Consider the following 17,193-nt stretch of genomic DNA (forward strand, 5'->3'; position numbering starts at 1 on the left):
CTATCAACAATAGCCAAAGTATGGAAAGAGCCCAAATGTCCATCGATGGATAAATGGATAAAGAAGATGTGTATACATATATGTGTATATATATATGTGTATACATATATATATATATATATATACACACACACACACACACACATACAATGGAGTATTACTCGGCAATCAAAAAGAATGAAATCTTGCCATTTACAACTACGTGGATGGAACTGGAGGGTATTATGCTAAGTGAAATTAAGTCAGTCAGAGAAAGACAAAAATCATATGACGTCACTCATATGAGGACTTTGAGAGACAAAACAGATGAACATAAGGGAAGGGAAACAAAAATAATACAAAAACGGGGAGGGGGACAAAACAGAAGAGACTCATAAATATGGAGAACAAACTGAGGGTTACTGGAGAGGTTGTGGGAGGGGGGATGGGCTAAATGGGTAAGGGGCATTAAGAAATCTACTCCTGAAATCATTGTTTCATTATATGCTAACTAATTTGGATGTAAATTAAAAAAAAAAAAGACATCAGTGTGGATAATAAGCTAATATGTAAGTATGAATATCGTGTATCTAATTTAAAAATAAACAGGATATACAAAATTGAAAAAAAAATTTTTTTAGTATTTATTTATTTTTGAGAAACAGACAGACTGTGAGTGAGGGAGGGGTAGAGAGAGAGGGAGGCACAGAATCCGAAGCAGGCTCCAGGCTCTGTGCCTTCAGCAGAGAGCCCGATGCGGGGCTCGAACCCACAAACCACAAGATCACGACCTGAGCTGAAGTCGGATGCTTAACCAACGGAGCCACCCAGGCGCCCCACTTATGGGAAGCCTTTAAAGAAACATTAGGTTAAAAATAAATCTTCTCAGGGGCAGTTGACCTTTCGGTTGACTCTTGATTTCAGCTCAGGTCACAATCTGACAGTTTGTGGGTTCGAGCCCCACGTCAGGCTGTGCGAGGACAGTGCAGAGCCTGCTTGGGATTCTCTCTCTCTCTGCCCCTCCCACTAGCTCTTTCTCTCTCTCAAAAATGAATAATAAATAAACATTAAAAAAATAAATCTCCTGAAATTCTATCAACATACATATTACTCACTTTGAACATGAATTAAATTTGAGAAATTTTAACCTCATAAGAGTCTATTCTTCCAATTTCTTGTGATTCAGACTTACGGAATTATGTTATATTTCTTTCACTCAAATTCATTATTCAACTTGAAGTCACCTTTAAGAGAGAGAGGCAGCGACAAGAGTGAGACTGTAGGAAGAAGCTGAATTTTTGGGGAGTGGGACCAATCAGAAGTCTTGGTTTCTGATCTTTTTTCTGTTACTAACCAGTTAAATTTAGGCAAATCACCTACTATTTCTGGCCTTCGATCCTATAGTAACCCATTTACAAACAACAGGGACTATAATGTACAGCATGCTAGCTAGCTATAGTTAATAACGCGTTAAGAGACTAAATCTTAAACGGCCTCATCACACACACAAAAAATTTCATTACTATGTATGGTGACAGATGGTAACTAGACTTATTATGGTGATCATTTTGTAGTGTATACAAATATTGAATCATCATGTTGTACACATGAAACTAATATGTTATACCTCAGTAAAAAAAGAAATAGAAAATAAAACAATTGGAGAGAGATAAAACAATAGATTGTCTCGGGATAATTTGCACAACATATAATGAAGACATCTCTAACTCTATACCTAAAGATGTAAAGGAGACCTGAAAACAGAGACCTGTGATGTTCCTGAAGGGTAAAGTCAATATTATAAAAAATGTCAATTTTACACAAATTGATTTTCAATTTGTATAACTTTACATAATCCCATCAAATATGTAGACAGAAAATGTTTCTGGAATTAAAAGGTTGTTCCCAAATTTCATTTGGAAGAATAAATGACTAAGAAAATTGACTTTTTAAAACAAAAGAACAAATATCCCTACCAGATATCAAAATACATCACAAAGTTATACTAATTAAAAAAATAGGGGTGCCTGGGTGGTGCAGTCAGTTGAGCATCTGACTCGACGTCAGCTCAGGTCATGATCTCAAAGGTTCATGAGATCGAGCCCCACATCGGGCTTTGCAGTGACACCATGGAGCCTGCTTGGGATTCTCTATCTCCCTCTCTCTCTGTCCCTCCCCTGCCTCACACTACCTTTCAAAATAAGTTCCAATTGAATTAATAATCACAACATTTTTAAAAATATAACAAACACGAGAAAAATATATACGTAATTTTAAGGGAGCAAAGTCATTCCTAAATAAGACAGAAGACCCAGAAGCCATAAGGAAAACAACAGACAGAAACTAAACTTTTATGCACAACAAAAGGCCACAAACTAAGTTAAAAGAGGTGACAGACTGGAAGAAAACATCTGCAACATATAACAGTAAGGAGGTGGGGCACCTGGGTGGCTCAGTGAGTTAACCATCCCATGCTTGATTTCAGCTCAGGCCATGATCTCACGGGTTCGCGAGTTCGAGCCCTGTTATCAGGCTCTGCGCTCACAGTACGGAGTCTGCTTGGGATTCTCTCTCTGCCCTTCTCCCAACTGCATACATGTGCTCTCTCTATATACATCTAAAAATAAATAAACTTAAACAGAAAGGGGGTAAATTGCTATAATATGTAAAGAGTATAAAGCTCCTTCAAATCAAAAATAAAAAAGTCTGATATAATTAGGTAAAAGAGTAAGAATGAGCAAAAGAAAAAAAAATGATAAAAAATGTGAAACAACACTGATCTTACTAGTTATTTCAAATTACAAAACACCGAACAACCGATATTATGCAGTTTTCACAAGGAAATGGGGAACCAGGCATTTTCATCACTGCTCACCTGACTATAAAACAATCACATTTTTATAGGTCAATTCAGCAACATCATCAATATGCTATAGATTCTGATAACAAATCATAACCTTTGATGAAACAATATTACTTTGACAATCCATCCTGCAAAAATACCTACACACCTGGACAAATGTATATATGAGTATTAATAATATCATAGAGAAAAATTTAACACAGCTTACATACTCATCCATAGGAAGAATTACTAAATACATTTTAAAAGTTCTATATGAACTCTGAAACGTGATGTGGTGGCTAAGAAGAATGAGGTTTTTTCTTGGGCCGCCTGGGTGGCTCAGTTGGTTGAGCATCTACTCTTGATTTTGGCTCAGGTCATGATCCCGGGGCCCTTGGATCTAGCCCTATGTGGGGCTCTGCACTGAGCACAGAGCCTGCGTAAGATTCTCTCTCTCTCCCCCCCTCCACCCACTCCCTTGCTCTCTCTCTCTCTCTCTCTCTTTAAAAAAAAAAAAAATGAGGTTTTTCTATTTGTACTCTTAGGGGAATTCTTCAAGATACAAAGTTTTAAAAAGAAGCCACAAAATAGAATACAAAGACTATACAGAATAATTTCATTCACGGTACTTGTAAAACTCATGTACGTATCTGTGTGTGAGCATGAAAATGAACAGGAAAAAAAAGCTCAGAAAGATACAGCACGACCAGCTAACAGAAGGTAGAGCAATTTCTAAAAGAAGGAATAATGAAAGGGAAAATTTATATTCTTTCCCTTGTTAAAAATTGTAGCAAGCAGGTATACCTTTTCTCATTAAAAATTTTTATGGATGTTATGCTAAGTGACATAAGTCATACAGAGTAAGACAGATACCATATGTTTTCACTCTTATGTGGATGCTGAGAAACTTAACAGAAGACCATGGGGGAGGGGAAGGGAAAAAAAAGTTAGGGAGGGAGCCAAAGCGTAAGAGACTCTTAAAAACTGAGAACAAACTGAGGGTTGATGGGGGGTGGGAGGAGGGGGAGGGTGGGTGATGGGCTTTGAGGAGGGTACCTGTTGGGATGAGCACTGGGTGTTGTATGGAAACCAATTTGACAATAAATTTCATATTAAAAAAATTTTTATGGAAAAATAGGAGTTACCAAGTGTAGTATTTTTATTAACATAGCTCCCACCTTATGCAGAGCTACTTGGTCATATATTAAACCTGCAGTGACAAAGTCTAGAGTTTTCTTTTGTGACACATTCATTTCTTTTCCTTATTTTTCATATTTATGTGAATAGCTCTAGTTTTTATAAGGTTAAACTAATACAGAAGCTTAACTTCTAATACTGAAACGTCTAATACTGAGTACAGGCCTCACCTAAAAGGCTGTATTTCTTCCTAGAGAAAACAACAGCTCCAGAGGGCCACTACCGCTATGACACCTTCGGGACAGCCATGCTCTGGGCTGGACATCAACCCTGAATCACGTGACACTGGTGCCTCTGCAATACAGAGAACAAGATTTGAAACTGATATCCAGTCTTCTATGAAATTCCAAGGTTGTTGCTCTGTAAGGGAAAGGGAATGTTTAAACCCAGTTACCAGGCCTCTGAGATCACTTTTTGCTACGTATTTGCAGGGCACTCTAGGGAAAATTGCTTCACCTTCCCCGGCCTCAGTATCTCTCCCATCATTGAAATGGTATCAACGCTGACCTCACAGAGCTTGGACCCAAAGCTAAGTGTATTTGATTCCAGAACTCTTAACTGCTCCACTAGACAGAGCCCTGCCTCCGGCCATATTCACACATTTCACATTTTGTAATCATGATGACAGTCATAATCACTGTGAGGATTGCAATTGTTGAAAAATTATCTTTTTAATATTTTTTTTTCTCAAGATTGGAAGAAAAAACATGCAAAAATAAAATTTGCATAAGGATAACAAAATATTGCCCAAAGAAATCCAGGGTACAAATAAAGTTAACAGATTGCTGCTAACAAGATTTTTAATTGGCTCTCAGGGAAAAAAAAAAAAAAAAAAAAAAGGAGCGAGACAGAGAACCTGAAGAAAGCTCATTATTCTTTCTGGACTTTCTATGAGGAGGGTGGGATTTTAAAAAGACTAATGGTGCATATTTTTCTAATTGTCCTTTACCCTGACTCTCTCTGCTGGCTTTCCCAACGAAGACCGGATGAGATGTCCAAGGAGAGAGGACAAAACAACCACTTATATTAAACAACTCTGGTTTGTAGGATATTTAAGGAAAAGCATAGATTAAGAAAAGATAGAAGGAAAGCAAAATGTGGGGATATGGCATTTGCTTAATCATGTAGAAGTCTAAACATTAATTAAAATTGACATTAATTAAGAAATATAATCCCACTTGCTTCATGAGAGCCGTTGGCTGGCTGGAAGAAAAAGACAACTACTCACATGGAATCGCCCATTCTACTACAGGCCTTCTAGGGCCTTCTGTAGTCTCTTGTCAGCTTCTCCCTTTGGGAATTCTGGGAATTCTCCCTTGGGAATTCTGCCCAAGGGAGAGGTTGAGAAATGGTGGGTTCACTGCAAATCCTTACTTTACAAATAAGTACTTAACAACTGTTCTGCTGATAGACGCTTTGATTATTTATTTTACTTCCAAATCTATTCAGGGGTTTTTTACCAAATCCCCTTTTTCCAAGATGAAAAGAAAACCCAGTATTTATTGAGAGCTTACTTACTAGGTGCCACCTCTAGCTGTCACACGTGTTACCTCAGAATATTCATTGTCTCTCCTATTTTTGTTCAAATCTCAACAGAAAACTTCTTACAAAGCACACCTTAAAACAACGATGATAATAATACATTATCTTAACAACTCTTTAAGAGAGGAATTTTGATCCACATCTTACAAAGGAGGAAACTTGGGTTCAGGAAACTGAGTCAACTGTGGAAGGTCACAACATAGCTACCAACAGAATCTGAAATTGAACTCTTGTCCTCAAATCCCGTAGTCCTACTACACCACAGCTGTTTCATGCTGGGAGTGGTAAATTCTCTAAAGACAAGTAGTAATTTTAGAGACAGCCAAAGGCACGGTGAATAAACCTGTATTTTGAAACTTAATTGAATACTGAAATGTTTAATGTACCTAGAAGGTGTTAGTGTTATTAAAGTCAGTGATCAAAGTGGGTGATAGAGTACAGTAATAAAAATCATCATCATATAGTATAATTATGAAGTATTAAGACAGAGTTAGTTTCTCATGTGGCTTATAAGGTCCACCCCAAAGAGAAATTTTCCCCAGACTGATCCGAAGATTGGCATTGGTCTGATGGCTTCTGATAAAGTGATAAAGTGAACTGCTTGTTCCTATAAGTGCTAATATAATGACAACGGAAATCAATATTTTTAAAATTTTTTTTCAGTGTTTATTTATTTTTGAGAGAGAGAGAGAGAGAGACAGAATGTGAGCGGGGGAGGGGAGAGAAAGAGGGAGACAGAACCCGAAGCAGGCTCCAGATTCTGAGCTGTCAGCACAGAGCCTGACGTGAGGCTCTAATGCATGGACCGCAAGATCATGACCTGAGTCAAAGTTGGGATGCTCAACCCACTGAGCCACCCAGGTGCCCCTAGAAATCAGTATTCTTAACTTCATATTTTATCCTGTTTATGCATAACCATACACTCATAATTATATTATATATTATAATATATAATGTACTATATAAACAGTATCTTATATAACATATGTGTGTATATAATATGCAATATAATACATAACCATACAATGACATTAACTACATTTTAATATGTTTCATGAAATAGTCCTGACGACTAATTAAGGGCTTAATAAGTTCTTACATAAGAATTAAATGAAAAAATATGGAAAAACAATATAGGCAGATATTTGCCTATATTGTGTCAACTTTTTACTGTTTTCCCTTACTAAATTGAATGAGTATTTTGATTGTGTCAATAAAAAGACAAATTGAAAATCAAATTATTTTTTAAAGAGTAGTGACAATGTCTACATTAAAAAAAATTTTTTAAAAAGGGGTGCCTGGGTGGCTCAGTCAGTTGAGCATCCAACTTCAGCTCAGGTCATGATCTCCCAGCTCCTGAGTTTAAGCCCTGCGTCAGGCTCTGGGCTGACAGCTCAGAGCCTGGAGCCTGCTTTGAATTCTGTGTCTCCCTGTCTCTCTGCCCCTCCCCTACTCACACTCTGTCTCTCTCTCCCTCAAAAATAAATAAACATCAAAAAACAAAGTAATGACAATATCTACAATATAACAGTTCTTTGTTTGCTTATTATGGGGTACTCTCAAAACATCACAATGATAATAATACAGATTTTGTGACTTCAAAAGCCACAGGTATTTTTTGCATCTGGTGAAAAGAATATAAAACAAATGTAGAGAAAATCACTATCTCTTTTAGTCAATTAATGGACAGAGTATAGTTTAAACTCACTAGAAATACTTAGGACGTTTAAAGTACAGTGGGAAGAAAACAAGAGGCCCAGCCAAAAAAAAGTGTTAGTATGAGAAAATGAAATGCTGAGAACATGAAAAAATATTTTGAGGGGCGCCTGAGTCGGTTGGGCATCCGACTTCGGCTCAGGTCGCGATCTCGCGGTCCGTGAGTTCGAGCCCCGCGTCGGGCTCTGTGCTGCCAGCTCAGAGCCTGGAGCCTGTTTCGGATTCTGTGTCTCCCTCTCTCTCTGACCCTCCCCCGTTCATGCTGTCTCTCCCTGTCTCCAAAATAAATAAACGTTAAAAAAATTAAAAAAAAAAAAAAAAGAAAGAAAAAATATTTTGATCAAGAAGAAAAAAACCTGTCTTAGCTACACAATCGGGAGGAAATGTCTATTACTTACCAATTGCTATTTTTTCTTCTCTACCTCTTGGGGGACATTTTGCCCCTCCCGGTGCAACTACTGCTGTAGCTGAGTCAAATGCACAAACCTGGAAAAGGACATAGAAAGTTCAAAATTACGATTCTCTCCTCAGCAGAAAGGGAGATCGGTTCACACTCCCCTTGAGACCTGCTCCTTTTTAACGCCTAAGGCAAGAAGCTGGTAGAGAACTGGTTTCTTAAATTGTTTGAAATTATGAAGTATCATTAAGTTCTTCAATCTTCTCCCTATAAAGTACATTAAATGGGGCTATACTAAGATCTTGTAATTACTAGTTCTTTGCCAGGAGGCAGATAAAACAATTGTAAGGGACAGCTTAATATATTGCTACTCAGTGACCCAAACTAGCCTCTGCCTAGAGATTAGAGGGACATGGGGCGCCTGGGTGTCTCAGTTGGTTAAGCATCCCACTTCGGCTCAGGTCATGATCTCGTGGTCTGTGAGTTCCAGCCCCGCGTCAGGCTCTGTGCTGACAGCTCAGAGCCTGGAGCCTGCTTCAGATTCTGTGTCTCCCTCTCTCCCTGCCTCTCCCCCACTCACACTCTATCTTTCTGTCTCTCTCAAAAATAAGTAAACATTAAAAAATTTTTAAAAAGAGAGATTATATGGACAGAATCTTGCTGATTTTTGATCAAGGGAGTTACAGGGGAGATGACTGTGGCATAGAAGGCCCTGGAGCAGGCAGACACTACCTACGAGGTAATTCAGACAAAAGAATCAAGAACCTTGAGCTTTGATTTTAGTTTGAAACTGAGAAGGGAGAAAATACCAGAGATGTTTGAAAGAAAAAAAAAGCAACATAACTTGACAAGAATGATCCATGAGGTGTTCTGGGCTACAGTAAATCATAGAGTGAGAATTCCAGTCCTCTCTTTGCTATTTAACTATTTTTATATTTTGCAAAGTCAAATCAATGGTAATTTGAGTGGGAGAAAAGGCAACACAAGGGATCACGTGTTTAAAAAGATGGGAAAGAAAGATGGTGGCTGGGGAAAGACAGGTTTACAGGTTGCCCAAACAAGCAAAAATGTCAAGCTTTTAGTTTGTTAGGTAATTTTTTGTTTTAGTTTTTACTTCTTTTTTTTAATTTTTTTTTTTAACATTTATTCATTTTTGAGAGTGAGAAAGACAGAGCATGAGTGGGGGAGGGGCAGAGAGAGAGGGAGACACAGAATCTGAAGCAGGCTCCAGGCTCTGAGCTGTCAGCCCAGAGCCAGAAGCAGGGCTCGAACTCACAGACTGCGAGATCATGACCTGAGCCAAAGTCGGACGCTCACCCAACTAAGCCACCCAGGCGCCCCTGTTTTAGTTTTTATTTCTAATTGGTAGTAGAGTGTTTAGCCATACTGAACCCTTCTGAGGTCTTATATCTGGTTCTGTTCTTTGCCTGGAAAATGTGGGAGAGGAATGATTCAAAAATGCCTCCAAGAAACCTAACGAAATTCTTTCAGAACGTGATGCTAATTTGGATGGGAAAATGATAACCTCAATTTGAGGCGGGGGTAAGAAATATACACACGGCAATGCCCAGCTCAGTAAGGGGGCAGCAGAAAATGAAGATCTGGGATTTGCGTTAGCTGTTAGGACAGGAAATGCTGACTGTAGTCTCTTTGGCATAGAAGCAGTATTTGAAGCAATGAGAATAAAACTCAAAATCGATTACAAACATGCCGTGACTATCTTTTTTATTAAATATCAAAGTGGGACAGGAGTAGAAGGCATATGCCCCTCGAGGGCAGAGACAGCAGGATGGGGCAGTGAGAAAGTCGACCCGTCCCTGCAGACCACAGGCACTGACTGATCTGGCCAGTTAAAGACAGGAGGACTTCAAGCAAATTATGTAACTCTCTTATAAGAGGGGATTAACTTAATTGGTCTTTGAATTTACCGTAGGTATTAAATGAAATAATATATGCAAAACTGCTTTAACTTTAAAAATTTACACCTACAACCAAAATGTAAATCAAATTCCAACTGTGTCCTTAATGGAAGAATGCCTCATTGTCATCACCCCTCCATTTCCTGCTGAGATTCGCTTCCTTCCCAGGCACCCTTACCATCTTCCCAGAGCGGCACTGTGAAGGTCTGTCTGTACCCTCTCACCTCTAATCTCATGTCCCAGCCACACGTCTCATGTGGATTTCCTTCCCAACTGTAACTTCCTCTCTGTAGTTCCACACTCTTTTACCTACATTCCAAGTGACTTCACTCCCTTAAGCAGCACACACACTTTTGTCCCTAGGGAAGGTAGAGGTAAATTCTGGGTGCAACCTAACCATGTTTTTATTCAATTACACACAATCTAATTTGTGGTGACTGTATTCTGGATAAAGTTACCAAGTATGTTTCCAGGGTCAAGAATCTGACCTGAGATTCTGTGTGTGTGTGTGTGTGTGTGTGTGTGTGTGTGTGTGTGTTTCTTTAAATGCAAATTCTCATTTTATGGATGTGGCCCTAGATACTTCTCTCGGGATGCATAAATAAAGTTTCATATTCTTTGGTTAATTTTTAGTGTCTGGGGCATTTTTGTAGCCTCCAAGAGAACTGGAAACGTCCCATAAAATTCTTATTCTCTCTAAGGCAGCATGGTATCCAGGGAAACAGTGTCACAGGCTTTGGAACTACCAAGAGCTGGATACAGAACCCAGCCCAGACCACTTATGAGCAGCAAAAACTCCAGCCTGTTATGTAACGCCTGGAGGACTTGGTTTGGAATACAATGGAAATAATGGTTTCTACCTTGTAAGATTACCTTGGGGATTCAATAAGGCAGAGTAGGCAAAGCACTACCCAGTGCCTGGTTTAAAGTAGATACTTAATAACTATCTGTTGAGCAAACGAGTGTCAGTGACCTTCTCAGTCAGCCCATCCGAAAGCCTAACAGTGTGCTGAACATACTTGAAAGATCCATCCAACTGGAGCAGACCTAACAGGTCTGGTTTAGCAGCAGCTTAATAAAAACTTGTCCATTTACAGATTGCAACAAGTGATTTATAATGGTTAAACGTACCCTTTAAAAAAAAAACATGACATTATCGTTTGGAATAAAAATAAATGTTTGATATAACTCTATAATTTCAAGAAACACACAGTTCAAGTACCTCATTCTAGGCAGGAAGTTAATCTACTTTTTAATATCAGAAAGTATTTATGGCTTTCAAATAACAATGAAAAATTATGCTTTGCATGGCTCCTACGCTATCACGCCTGAAAAGTCAACTTTTTTCCATATGAATTTTATACTGTCACTTCTGGTCGGCCAATTAATTAGGTAATTCTGTAAGACTAGAAACCTGATCTTTTTAATGTAAACTTTGATTGCTCTCTGTTAGTTGTCTGTTACCTTTGGAAACAAAGAGGAGATGGTAATTATCTCCCTCTCCCAACTCTGTTCTTTCATGAGATGATATGGAAAGTTTTCGGCCTACCCCTGGAGAGTAAATATTACAAATTCTAGGAAATGCTACTGTAGAAAAGCTTTGAGAATTTCTGGAGAAAACTTTTCCTTTAAAATTTTAATTTTTCCTGCTTTTTGTTTACCCTTCTATAATCTAGAATGTATCCCACCCTTTGGTAACTTTTTCAAATATAAAATCTTATGCTAATTGAACTGAGAGGCCTGAAGAGCAGTGACTAAAAATATACTCACACTTATAGTGGTTTTGTAGTAATCACCTATGTATCTGGAAGGCATTCAACATTCCAGAAACTTCATTCCTATTGTACAGGTATTAGTCCTTGAGTCTCCAGATCAGATAACCAGTGACACTGATGTTTCCTGACTATGCAAGAATCTTTCTATTTGAGTGGTATTGGACAGTTAATAAGGAGCACTAAAACAAAGCCTAAAGTTAAAGAAAGTTTCAGTATTCGGTACAAATGAAAAAAATTAATAAAGCTCCTACTACATACAAAAATATTTGGTCCCACTGCAATGTTACAACCAATTGAGACCTTATGAGAGTCCTAAAATCAGACACCCCTCAATAGACAATGGCTAACACACTAGCGGTATTTCACTTTTCAAACTTGCTTAGCATCAATTTCCAAATCTGTAAAATGGAGATAACAATATGAGTCCATGGGGTTTGTAGTTAGAGTGAAACACAAGCCTAGCATAGGCTCACACAGTGCAGTGCCTGGCACACAGTAAATTCTGTTCCCTTTCTCTTTAAGTTTATACACGTCTGCATGAAATCATATAGGATTAACCGTAATGGAGCATTATGAGCTCTGAGTCATTTTAATCCATATTTTACTTCTGTGCAGCTATTGACTGTATGGGTGCAACACAATTTGGACATAGGCTGAGAAAGTGAATGGCTGGTGATTTTAAAGAGGATTGTAATGGACACTATTGTTCAGTTAAATCATCATATGAGAAAGCTTGATATGCTGATGAGGCATCAGTAGGATTTATCAACCTCAAATGGGCACTCATGACTGCTCTGAAGTCTTACTGTGCCCCCAAATCTCAATCCTATGTTTCCCAATCATCATTCCATACCTTCTGTAACACAATTAAACTCCAACTCTCCCTCACTCTTAGCTAATGACTCCAAGGACAAACAGAAACCATCAGAAGGGAATTCTCCCATTTTTCCTTCTAGTAAATCTGTAGCCGTCCTCTTCTTTCCCTTTTTAAGGAAAGGAACAGGGTCTCTCTAAAGCCAGTTTCTCAGCATGTGCCCTATATCTCCATCCCCTCCTGTATTCTTAGGGAACCTCATCCCATTCATTACTCCTTTTCTCGCTTATATCTTACATATATCTACCTAGAGTAGAAAGGTCTACTGCATTAATTTCCGGAGCAGTCAACTTTGCTCTAATATCTTCCATTCAAGACAACACAACCCAAAACAAAAAAGCAGTATAGCATCCCTTTCTAGCTACTACCCTGTCTCTCCACACTCTACCCCATCAAATTTCATAAAGAAAGGGCCATTCATGCTGTCTTCTTCTTCACCTACCATTTACTCGTCAACACTGAATCGGGATTCCATTCTCAACATACTGTAAAAGCTTCTCTGGGGCCTGTTACTCATAACTTCTGTATTCTGTATACAGAATCCTGTTCTAAAGCCAGCCACATCCAATGGAAACTTTTCAGTCTTTATTTTATTTGACTTCTCACCAGCATTTTACAAAACTAACCACTACTCTTTGAAACACAATCTCCATTGATTTTTCCTGACGCCACATTTTCCTGGTTTTCTGTCTACTCCTTGGGGGTTCCTTCGCAGTCTTCTTTGCCAGCTAGGCTCTTTTTCTACCCAATCTCTCTCTCTCTCTCTCTCTCTCTCTCTCTCTCTCTTTTTTTCTATTCATTGTTTTATTATTTTATTTTATGTTATACTATCAAATTCTTTTTTTTTTTTTTTAGCTCTTTTGAGATATAACTGGCTAATCTCTACCCAGCCTCTTAAAGAGGTTACTCAGGGTGTGATTCTGGAATCTCTTGCTTTTCGCATGTTCTCAGACTTGACTTCAGAAAATATTTATATATGGAATGGCCACAAATCTATATATATTTATATTCCAAACCAGTCTTTGGGCTCCAGATTCTTATATCTGCACATTTAATTTTTCCACTAAGATGTTTTATGAGCATGTCAAAATATGTCCAAACTAATCACTTGAGCTTCCTCCCAAACCCATTTGAACCCTTCCCTCCTCAGGAGCTTTGCTATTTTGTCCATCTGAACAAAACTCTCCAACTCTTTACCTAAGTAATGCTACTTTCCCTTAGGTTTCCACTGACATGTCACTGCTTTTTTTTTTTTTTTACATTAAAAAAAATGTTCATTTATTTTTGAGAGAGAGCAGGGGAGGGGCAGAGAGAGACATGACAGAGGATCCTAAGCAGGCTCTATACTGACAGCAGAAAGCTGGATATGGGGCTCAAACTCACAAACCATGAGATTGTGAACTGAGCCGGAGTTAGACGCTAAACCGACTAAGCCACCCAAATGCCCCTTCAACATTTTTTTTTAGTATGTTTTACTTTAGAGAGAGAGAGCACACACATGCGGGAGAGGGACAGAGGGGGAGAGAGAGAGGGAGGGAGGGAGAGAGAGAGAGAGAGAGAGAGAGAGAGAGAGTCTTAAAGGGGCTCCACGCTCAGTGCCAAACCGGATGCGAGGCTCAATTCCAGGACCCTGGAATCATGACCTGAACAAAAACCATGGAACACTAAGCCGTTCAACCGACTGAGCCACTCAAGTGTCCCTAAACGTCATTGTTTTAAAAGGGCCTTCTTTAACTCTCCTAACTAAATTAGACTATCCTATAGCACCCTGCATCTCCCTTCAGAGCACATGTGACCACTCACAGTTATAAACTGATTTGCAATCTGTGTTAGATTCTGCCATTTCCCTTACTTTTCTCTGGCTCCCCCCTCCTCACAACACTTCCATGCTTCTAACATTCCATATAATTTGCTTATTTATAGTTATGAAGTTTTGTTTTTCTCTCCACTCTGGCATGTAAGGTCCGTAAAGATTTCTTGTCTCTTTTGTTCCCTGATACGTTCCAAATGTCCGGCACATGCTAGAAATTCAATAAATATCTGTTGAATGAATGAGAGACTATGTCTGTTTTGCTACTCACTATATTCCAAACTAATCAATTGCAATGGAATTGAAGTTCAGGTACTATAAAATCTAGGATGAAATATGGAGCACAACACCATAAACACAGTAGGATCTTATGCCCTGTGAATGAATGAAAGCTTTCGAATGAAAAAGGCATAGTTAATTTGGAATCTAGACAACGGTCCTCTTTACTATTTTTTGTTTGTTTTAGCACACGATCTTGTCTTTTGTTCTCTTTCTCCACATTCTAAGAAGTTTTAAGAGATAATATGAAGCCAGAGCTCCATGAGAGGAAAGACCATGCCCTTGTCCTTCTGGTGTCAGCTGATGTCTAGCCCTCTTCCTGGTACTTAGCAGCAGCTGAATAAATAAATAAAATAGGAACCAATGAGGGGAACTACCCAGTGAATATGTGCCATCAGGTGAAGGCCAGACAGCAGGAGGCAGCAGTGGAAGAAGCTGGGGACTTGGAATCAAGGGGGTGAGCTCCATTGCTGCGTCTACCTTCTGACAAAATCTTGCAACTTCCATAGGCCTGGTTTTTCACCTGGTGGGGGGGATGAAACTAGACGATCTACTAAAATGTAAGCTCCCTGAGGCTAGGGACTGCATCTGTCTTGTTCACTGATGTGAAAACAAGGCCTAGATCGGTATGTGTGGCACAGAGTAAGACCCCCAAGAATTTGTGTAAATATCTCTAAACATTCCTTCCAGTGCTAACAATTTAAGGGAAAAATAACTTTGAGGTATTCTAAATAAACACTTCTTTTGCTAGAATCATATACAGATTACCATCATCTTAGAAATAAAGAGCCTAGTCCCTGGTGAAAAAAATACAAAAAAAAAAAAAAAAAAAAAAAAAAACCTGTTTCCTCTCGGTGAGTTGGTTACGGGGATTTACCTGTTTTACATTTTCACCGTGCATTCTGGGGTTCTTTAATTATATTTAGATAAATAATCATATCTGTACACTTAAGCGTTTGATCTGGAACCTTTAGCTCTGGGCACGAGAACACCCAACTCCTGAGGGACTGTATACTCACAACTGTGCAACTTGTACTGGTTCCAGTCTTGCTGGCGGTCCTTCCCTGCCATTATGTAGTTTCCGAGGCAGGATGGGCTCTTGCCATTTCTCAGCCCTTTCCTTCCTCACCCATCCTCTGCCTTCACCCCTCTCTCCCATTCGAGGCTTTCCCCTTGGCTGGCCCGACTCAGGGAGAGGTCAGGAGAAACTGCCCCAGCGCTCAGCGCCCCGGGCAGCCGCAAACCGCCTCCCCCAGCCAGTTACTGCGGACCGCCGGCTCTCCGAACTACGCTCTACACGCGCTTTCGTATCGAAAGGAAATCGTGTTTTCTACCGTAAACTAGGGACCGCTGGTGGGGCGCGAATCTCTGCGTCTACACTTGTTTTCTAGCCCCGGAGCGGCTGCGGGAATTGATTGGTTCCCTCGCGCCCCGACGCTTGGGGTCCCCCCGCGCTCCGCCTGGACCCCGCCCCCTCGCGCGGCCATCTGCTACGCTGTCTGTCTGACTGTCTCTCGCTCGGCCTCTCTTTCCCCTCCACCACTCCCTGACCACCCCGCGGCTCCGCCCCTTTCCCCTCCCCCCGTCCGGGGCTCCGAATCTTTCGTGGCCGTTGCCAGGGAGACAAGCCGATACCAGGCAAATAGGCATTCGAGAAAGAAAAGGGGGGAAAGCTACACGGCAGTCTGGTAACAAAGGAGCAATAAAAGCAGCCCCCAAATGGAGGGCTGAGGACGCGTCTGCGAGAAAATCCGAAAGCGAGCTAGCAATCCCCCCAAGTTAAAACTAGGAGGGGGATACAGAGGAAGGGGCATGATTCACGTTGGGGGTGGGGGCTAGCAACAACCTTAAATGAGCTTTTGGGAATCGCCTGGATGGTGGTTTTGGATCAGCCCAGCTGGGTTTTCAAGTTGGAACTCCGCTAATACAAGAAATTCGCGTCCACCTCGGCGGCTGGGGGCTTGGGCCAGGCCAGCGGGCTCCCTTAAGGGTGATAACATGTTTGGCAGGATACACTTCTACGGAAACGTCTTTCCATCAGCTCTGGGGAATATGACTTCGCGAGTGAAAGATGCATCTGAAGGCAGTGGACAGTGAGAAGACGAAGCTTCGTGTAACGATGTACAGCTTGGTGATTTTCAAAGCAATACTTGAACAAAGAGTTATTGGCTTGAACCAACCATCTTTTTCACTCAAAGTGTGACCCATTTCCCTACAATAAGCAGAAAATAAAACTGTGAGAATTCCGAGCCAACACCAGGAGAAATGAACCATTCTCTCGACTGCTTCTCCTCTCCATAAGCAAAAGATTATTCATTTCAGGATTACTAACCGTAAACGAGAAAAGGGTCTGATGTGGAAACGAGTGAAAACTCTGGGAGCAAAAATGTAGGCGGTAGGAGAATGTTTATTAGGCTGTATCCTTGATTTTTGACCGCCTCCTCCCCTTCTTTAAATCAGTGCCTTGTCTTTCACACACAAATAGCGTCTGGTTCTTTGGTGGCGAGGGGTGCAGATGGAGGTGCTCGGTGTCCCCTTACAGAAGCTTTTTCTCTAACCCAAGCTAGACCGGAGCGTTCAGGGATCTTCTTGCTATTTTTCAACATGCAGTTTCTCGTTAGCACTGTAATCGTCAATCCGGTTGTTTAGCATTTCATCGCTGCTGCCTCCCTCCCTTCCAAGAAAGAACACACTCGCTTGCATGCACACTTACACATGTTCAGAAAGAGTCCATCCGATCCTGGCAATCGGCTGAAAATGATTCATATCTACGTGAATTGCTTCCCAACCGCGTATTTGGATTCATACACTCGAGGCTGTGTCTCGTTTCACCATAGAGAAAAATTGTCATTTCATACAG

General features: G+C 40.2%; 1 long non-coding RNA gene across 4 annotated transcripts in view; it reads right to left on the minus strand.

The window, feature by feature from the left end:
* The window catches only part of LOC131514720 (uncharacterized), a 119,402-nt gene extending 103,555 nt beyond the window's left edge, over window positions 1-15,847 (minus strand). For 2 of the 4 annotated variants that reach the window (XR_009263240.1, XR_009263241.1), the window contains exons 1-2: window positions 15,353-15,842; window positions 7,678-7,765 (exon numbers count right to left, since the gene is read on the minus strand). This is a non-coding gene — a long non-coding RNA (uncharacterized LOC131514720). Of the gene's footprint in view, window positions 1-4,191; window positions 4,316-7,677; window positions 7,766-15,352 lie in introns of all 4 variants that reach the window. The other 2 variants (XR_009263242.1, XR_009263239.1) reach the window with 2 other exon arrangements.
* Between the last annotated feature and the right edge of the window lie 1,346 nt (window positions 15,848-17,193).

Source organism: Neofelis nebulosa, chromosome 6 (assembly GCF_028018385.1).
Source record: "Neofelis nebulosa isolate mNeoNeb1 chromosome 6, mNeoNeb1.pri, whole genome shotgun sequence".
Taxonomy (NCBI): domain Eukaryota; kingdom Metazoa; phylum Chordata; class Mammalia; order Carnivora; family Felidae; genus Neofelis; species Neofelis nebulosa.